Source organism: Phoca vitulina, unplaced genomic scaffold, assembly GCF_004348235.1.
Source record: "Phoca vitulina isolate PV1807 unplaced genomic scaffold, GSC_HSeal_1.0 scaffold23, whole genome shotgun sequence".
In the NCBI taxonomy this organism is placed as follows: Eukaryota; Metazoa; Chordata; class Mammalia; order Carnivora; family Phocidae; genus Phoca; species Phoca vitulina.
In genome coordinates this window covers 17,101,753-17,109,746 of record NW_022589726.1, presented here as the reverse complement: position 1 = coordinate 17,109,746, position 7,994 = coordinate 17,101,753, and the positions used below count along the sequence as shown (strand labels likewise).

At 41.2% G+C, this 7,994-nt stretch overlaps 1 pseudogene; it reads left to right on the top strand.

Moving 5' to 3' along the window:
• The first annotated feature begins 5,709 nt into the window (after window positions 1-5,709).
• Window positions 5,710-6,705, top strand: LOC116642556 (annotated as a pseudogene).
• The last annotated feature ends 1,289 nt before the right edge of the window (window positions 6,706-7,994 follow it).

Sequence of the window (7,994 nt, the reverse complement as noted above, 5' to 3'; positions counted from 1 at the left end):
ACATGGCCATGAAAAGAAATGAAATACTAATACTTGCTGAGAAATGTATGCATCTTGAAAATGTTGTGCTAAGTGAAAGAAACCAGATACAAAAGGTCACATATGGTATGATTCCATTTATCTGAAATATCCATAGAGATAGAAAGCAAGTTAGTGGTTGCCAGGGGCCAGAGGGAGGGGAAAATTGGGAGCAACTGCTCTATGGGTGTCAGGTATTTTTGGGGGGTAATGAAAATGTTTTGGACCTAGATAGAGGCAGTGGTTACACAACATTGTGAATGTACTTAATACCACTGAATTTTATGCTTTAAAGTGGCTTATTTTGGGGGGCGCCTGAGTGGCTCAGTTGGTTAAGCATCTGCCTTCAGCTCAGGTCATAATCTCGGAGTCCTGGGATGGAGCCCCACGTGGGGCTCCCTGCTCAGTGGGGAGTCTGTTTCTCTTCTTCCTCTGCCTCTCCCCCTGCTCGTGCATTCTCTCTCTCAAATAAATAACTAAAATCGTAAAAAAATAAAATAAAATGGCTAATTTTTTGTTTTATGATTTTGCTGCAGTTTAAAAAATTGCTTCCAGGGTTGCCTGGATGGCTCATTTGGTTAAGCATCTGCCTTTGGCACCGGTCATGATCCCAGGGTCCTAGAATCAAGTCCCACATCGGGCTCCTTGCTCAGCAGGGAGCCTGCTTCTCCCTCTGCCTGCTGCTCTCCCTGCTTATGCTCTCTCTCTGACAAATAAATAAATAAAATCTTAAAAAAAAAATTTAAGGGTGCCTGGGTGGCTCAGATGGTTGGGCGTCTGCCTTCGGCTCAGGTCATGATCCCGGGGTCCTGGGATCGGGTCCCGCATCGGGCTCCCTGATCCTTGGGGAGCCTGCTTCTCCCTCTGCCTCTGCCTCTCTCTCTGTGCGTCTCTCATGAATAAATAAATAAAATCTTAAAAAAAATTTTTTTTAAAAATTGCTTCCATAATCTCATGCTTCTGCTCGGAAGTGTTCAATGGGTTCCAACTATTTATAAGGTAATGAATAACAATGGTAGAGCATTTAACAGTTTATGTATATTTTTATTATCTCATTTAATCCTTACAACTTTATCCCCATTTTGATATTCATTTTTTTCTTTATTAGTTTTTAATAATAAACACATGCTTGTTGTAACAAAGTCAAATAATACTGACATATATAAAGGAAAATTATTTAATAATCCGCTCTTTCCATCTCACCCTCTAGGGTAACATATATATATATTTAGCTTTTTTCTTTTTATTTTTTTTTTAAGATTTTATTTATTTATTCATAAGAGACAGAGAGACAGAGAGAGAGGCAGAGGGAGAAGCAGGCTCCCTGCTGAGCAGGGAGCCCGATGTGGGACTCGATCCCAGGACCCTGGGACCATGACCTGAGCCGAAGGCAGACGCTTAACAATCTGAGCCACCCAGGCACCCGTAGCTTTTTTCTTTTTTAAATACGGCTTTATTTATTTATGTATGTATGTAATCTCTACACCCAAGATGGGGCTTGAACTCATGAGCCTGAGATCAAGAGTCACATGCTCTACTGACTGAGCCAGCCAGGTGCTCCTAGGGTAACATTTATTAATACGTTTCTTCCACATTTCCCTTTATGTGCTCTCTTTCTCTCTCTCTCTCTTTTAAAAAAGATTTTATTTTTAAGTAATCTCTATACCCAACATGGGGCTCAAACTCACAGCCCCAAGATCAAGAGTCACACGCTCCACAACCAAGCTAGCTAGGCAACCCCTCCTCTATGTTCTCTTCGCCTGGAATGCTCTTCTCCCATATATCCACATCATTCATTCCCTTACTCCTTTCAGATCTTTTATCAGATATCTCCCTGTTTGTAAGGTCTTCCTTGATCACCCTCCTGAATTTCCATCCTGTCCGTCACTTTTCCCCAAGGTGAATGGTACCACTCCAAATTGTGCAACATACTAGAATTGCCCCCTAGCCTCCTCTTCAGTTTTAATTTTCTCCCTAACACTTATCACCACCTAAACTCCTATACAGTTTACTTGTTTCTTCAGTTACTGTCTGCTCCTGCTCCCCAACTAGAATGCAATTTCCATGAGGGTAGGGATACTTGTCTGTTTTGTTCACTGCTATATACCCAGTACTTAGAGTGAGTGGCTGGCCCACAGCTGGAATTTAATAAATATTTGTTGAATAAATAGAATAGAATAGAATAGAACATTTATAAATATAGTTATTCATAATTAGAGTCTCATATTGTTTCAAATTTAAAAAATGCAGGGGCACCTGGGTGGCTCAGTTGGTTAAGCGCCCAACTCTTTATTTCAGCTCAGGTCATGATCTCAGCATTGTGAGATCGAGCCCCGAGTCTGGCTCTGTGCTGGGTGTGGAGCCTGCTTGGGATTCTCTGTCCCTCTCCCTCTAACCCTCACCCCCTCTCTCCCTCTTAAATAAACAAATAAATAAATAAAATGCAGTCGTACCTCATAAATTCCTCTGCAACTTACATTTTTCTTTTTTTTTAAGATTTTATTTATTTATTTGACAGAGAGAGAGAGCGTGCACAAGCAAGGGGAGTGGCAGGTGAGGGACAGAGGGAGAAACAGGCTCCCAGCTGAGCTGGGAGACCAATGTGGGGCTCAGTCCCAAGACCCCAGGATCATGACCTGAGCTGAAGGCAGACACTTAACCGACTGAGCCACCCAGGCGCTCCTGCAACATTTTTCATTTAACATGCCACTCTACTACTTCTCCAGGTTAATGCATACAGCTAGAATATGATTTTTCATTAGTTGCATATTATTCCACAGTCTGGATGTACAATAATTTATTCGACTATTACCTTATTTATACACAATAATATTATTTTTTGTCATTGTAAACGATGTTGCAATAAGCATTCTTGTATTATCATTATGTACTGGGTTATGTTTTTATTTCTCTAGGTGAGGATGTACTTACATTTAATTTTACAGGATATTGCCATAATACTTTCCAAGAGACTGTAACAGTTCCAACTTCCACAATCATCTGGTCCCACAACAGCAGCCACGTAGGTTTGCATTCAAGGCATTTCCCAATCGGCCATAAGTACCTTTCCAGTTTTATCTTCATCTTCTTCTGTTTCTTTATTTGAATCCTCTCTACCATCAAGCCAATCCCTCAAACATTTTTTACACAACCATGAAGACATTATGCAGAGTGAATAAGCCAAACAAACACAAAAGGACAAATATTATATGATTCCACTTATAGAAGGTACTGGAATAGTCAAATTCATACAGACAGAAAGTAGAATAATGGTTACCAAAGCCTGCTGCGGGACGGGGGAGGAGAGAACGCGGAGTTATTGTTTAATGGGCACAGAATTTCAGTTTTGGACGATGAAAAAGTTCTAGAGATGGATAGTGGTGATGGTTGCACAACAACGTGAATGTACTTAATGTCACAGACTGTACACCTAAAAATGGTTAAATGGTAAGATGTATGTTATGTATAAAATAAATTAAAATATTTTACACTATTTTACAATTAAAAAGTAAAAAAAAAAAAAAAAAGCTTTCTTGCACATCCTATACCTTTATTCATACCAAACTCTAAACTCTATCTGGCGTTTCAGCAACGAATGAGTGAATCAAGGTCTAACTCAACACCTCCTCTTCTCCCAGACCTTGACAACCCCCTGCCCCAATCCTAAAGGATCACTCCCTTTCAATATCTGTGCTCCTAATTAGTCTTTTAATCCTAAACTTCCCTTTGCCACTGTTCATTCCTCTTTGTATCTTGCATTTTCACAAATGTTCATTCCATTCAGTAAACACTGAATGTTACCATTTGAGGGCGAGGTGCTGAGGAAATAAAATGAATGGGACATAGATGGCAAGTCTAGTGAGTTAGATCTATGTGTTACAACATGGCTGTAAGTAGAGTCAATGATGGCAACGAAGGGGAAACGTTCAACTCCACCTGGGGACATCAGAGAAGGCTTCATGGAAAGAAGTTGATTTTGTCCTTTAAAAAATAGCTTATTTTTCTCCTTTTAAATAGCACTCACACATTTTATTTATTTTTTATTTTTATTTTTTAAAGATTTTATTTATTTATTTGACAGAGAGAGACACAGCGAGAGAGGGAACACAAGCAGGGGGAGTGGGAGAGGGAGAAGCAGGCTTCCCACAGAGCAGAGAGCACGATGTGGGACTCAGTCCCAGGACCCTGGGATCATGACCTGAGCCGAAGGCAGACGCTTAACGACTGAGCCACCCAGGTGCCCCTCACACATTTTAGAACACCTGGAAAATATAGAAACATTGAAAAAAGTCCTAGCACTTAAAAAAAAAAACAAAACAAACACTGGTTACATTTTGGTATATTTCTTTCCAGGCTTTTTCTCCATTTTTTCCCCACATATATTTTTTTAAGATTTAATTTTAAGTAATCTCTACACTCAACACGGGGCTCAAATTTACAACCCTAAGATCAAGAGTTACACACACCACCGACTGAGCCAGCCAGGCACCCCTCCCATACATTTTTTATAAATTGTTTGTAACCATATATACATGGTTTTATATTATATATATATACATACACACACACATATATATATGTATATATATATATATATATATATATACACACACACACATATATACATATATATGGGGCAGGCACATACTCGTTTCCCATTTGATTGATTCTTTTTTTTTTTAAGATTTTATTTATTTATTTGAGAGAGACAGAGAAAGCATGCGGGCGCATGCATGTGCGCAGGAAGAGGGGCAGAGGGAAAGAATTCAAGCCGACTCCCCACGGGGCTCAATCTCAGGACTCTGAGATCATGACCTGAGCCGAAATCAAGAGCCAGACCCTCAACTGAGTGAACCACCTAGGCGTCGCCATTTGATTGATTTTTAAAGGTTTTTCAAGTGAAGGCTGATGGAAGTTTATAAAACTTTAACTCTAGAAAAGGTTCTAGATAGCTCTAGTCCATTTTTTGTGTTTTTTTAATTTTTAAGTAATCTCTATCCCAAACATGGGCTCAAACTCACAACCCTGAACTCAACAGCCATAGGCTCTATGACTGAGCCAGCCAGGTGCTCCAGAAGGCTCCTGCTTATCAAGTCCAAGTCACAACAAGAATTAATGTCTCCCGTCCAGCCAGTTGTCCTCCCCCTATACACAGTCACCTAATAGGCTGGAGACCTAAGAATGAGCCATCTTCTGGAACAATGTCTGACTGTTAAAATTTGTCACTTACTCTATCAAAGAAAGAGGACCTCTCCCCCCATCACACACCTTTTCTCCTCATGGTCCTTACAGAACATCAGGCATTGGTGTAGCGTACTTCAGGTAGGACTGGAATACACAAGAGGCTGTACCACAAGTTAGAAGAGTGGATCGTGGGTAAAAATATGGTTTAGAACCAGACCTTCTATGCTTGAATGTATGGCTGCCAATTAATTGTTGTATGGCTTTAAGTAAATCATTTAGTTGCTCTGAACTCTACTTTCCTCATCTATATAATGGGTGTAATAATCATCTACTTCATAAAGATTTTCTAAAAATGTTAAATAATGGGCCTCGGGGCAGCAGGCAGCTGGGAGTGAGGGGGTGGCCCTGGAGTAAGGGCTGTGGCGTTGCTACGGCACGGTGGCTGCAGGGTTGTTGAGAAACTACTAAAATTCCTGTGGAAGTAAAGTAGAATTTAGTAAGAACATAATGGATGGAGAAGAGAAAACCTATGGTGGCTGTGAAGGCCCTGATGCCACATATATCAAATTGATATCTTTTTTTCCTAAGATTATTTATTTATTTATTTGAGAGATAGAGTGAGCGAGAGAGAGAGAGAGAGAGAGCACATGCAAGCGGGGGGAGAGGGAGAGGGAGATGCAGGCTCCCTTACTGAGCAAGCAGCCCAATGTGGGGCTCAATCTTAGGCCTCTGGGATCATGACCCGAGTGGAAGGCAGATGCCCAACTGACTGAGCTACCCAGGCACCCCCAAATTGATATCTTTTGATGGTCATGAATTTATTGTATAAAGGGAACATTCACTAACATCAGGAACAATAAAAGCCATGTTGAGTGGCCCAAGTCAGTTTGCAGAGAACAAAACTAACAAGGGGTACCTGGTTGGCTCAGTTGGTTAAGCCTCTGACTCTTGATCCCAGGGTCGTGAGTTCAAGCCCTGCATTGGGCTCCACTCTGGGCCTAGAGCCTTTTTTTTTTTTTTTTTAAGATTTTATTTATTTATTAGACAGAGAGAGACACAGCGAGAGAGGGAACACAAGCAGGGGGAGTGGGAGAGGGAGAAGCAGGCTTTCTGCAAAGCAGGGAGTGCAACGTGGGGCTCGATCCCAGGACCCTGGGATCATGACCTGAGCCGAAGGCAGATGTCCAATGACTGAGCCACCCAGGCGCCCTGAGCTTATTTTAAAAAGAAAGAAGAAAAAAAAAAAAGAAAAAGAAAAAGAAAGAAGAAAGAAAGGAAGGAAGGAAGGAAGGAAGAGAGAGAGAGAGAAAGAAAGAGGAAGGAAGAAAGAAAAAAAACAAATGAAGTCAGTTTGAGATCCGATCATATGTGCTATCAAAAGTATGCATGTATTTTACCTACAATGTTTGCTACACTAACAGCTCCACAGAGATTCCTGAATTCCCAGTTGCACCTGAAATTGCACTGGAATTGCTGATGGCTGGGAACTTCCTAGATTGTTAAATAAAATAAATTATAATAAACTGTTAACTTTTTTCTTATTAAAAAAAAGTTAAATAATCTATTCAAAGATTTAGCATGTGCCTGGCACATAGTAGATGGTCATTAAATGTTAGTTTTATCATTAAGCTGCCAAGCCAAGGACAACCTTGTGATGCCAGGCACAATGCTAAATGTTTGAATAACTCCCCATTCAGAACAGATAAAGGCTAAGCCCTTACTGCCTCCAGATATGAGGCTTGTCACCTGGGACTTTACCAGAAAAATATATACCTTCCTTCATACCATATGTTAACTCTAGTTTTGTATTGTTCTATACTTTTCTCTTAGGCCCTCTGGCTCTACTCTGAAATTATTAGAAAAACTCTTGGGTAGGTTTGGATGTTCTTCTTGGAGAGCTCCTGAAGACACAATTGTCAGAAATGGAAAAAAAAAAACAAAACCCAAAAAACAAACAAACCAAAAAACCTCTCTTTAGAGCTAATATAAGGCAATAGGTATCCCTGACCTAAGAGGAGTCGGCACCAACGAACCTAGGGGTAGAGGAAAGCTAAACTTCATCAAAAACCTTCCATATTGTGAAATCCCTGCATTCTGTAAACTTCTCTTTTCTCGTTTTGCAACAGCTTGTCCCTACTGGAAAACCGCAGACCCTGTTCCCTATACCCTTCCTTATCCTGGACCCTCTGCCCCTTTGTCCCTCCTACTATCTCCTCTCTAGTCTCCAAAGCTCTAATATCCCGTTTCATGTCTGGCCAAAGAAAATCTCCGTTAGAAATTCACTGGCTTCTTGTCCTTCCTTCCCTGGGCCCAACAAAGCCTGGGGACTCCATCTTGAGATTATTACGGTAGCAATTAACTTCTGGCGGCCTTGTTTTATCTAGTTAATACGCTGGGCATCTCTTGGCTTTACTCTATGGTTGTGCAGACTGTGAGGATACTGAAGGGATCTCACCGAGTCGCAGGGAAGAGCGAGCAGTGTTTGCTAAAGCAACCTTGGATACCCAGGCCCTAAAGTGGGCTTTTGGAATGAGGATTAGGGTAGGATTCCGTCAAGAGCGGCCAGTGTTGAGGGCTAAGGAGACACAGCGCCCTCTAAAGGGAGTGCGGATTAAAGTTGCTAAATCAGGCCGACGATATCACGTGTTCTCCCCTCTGCCAATTGAAAATTAATAATCGCTTCCTCTGTTCCCCATGGAAACAACCCCGCCCCACTGACCCTCCCGCCCCATTCAACCGTGAGGTTTTGGCGTTTTATTGAGTCTTTAAACTGACAATCAAATGCCTGCGCT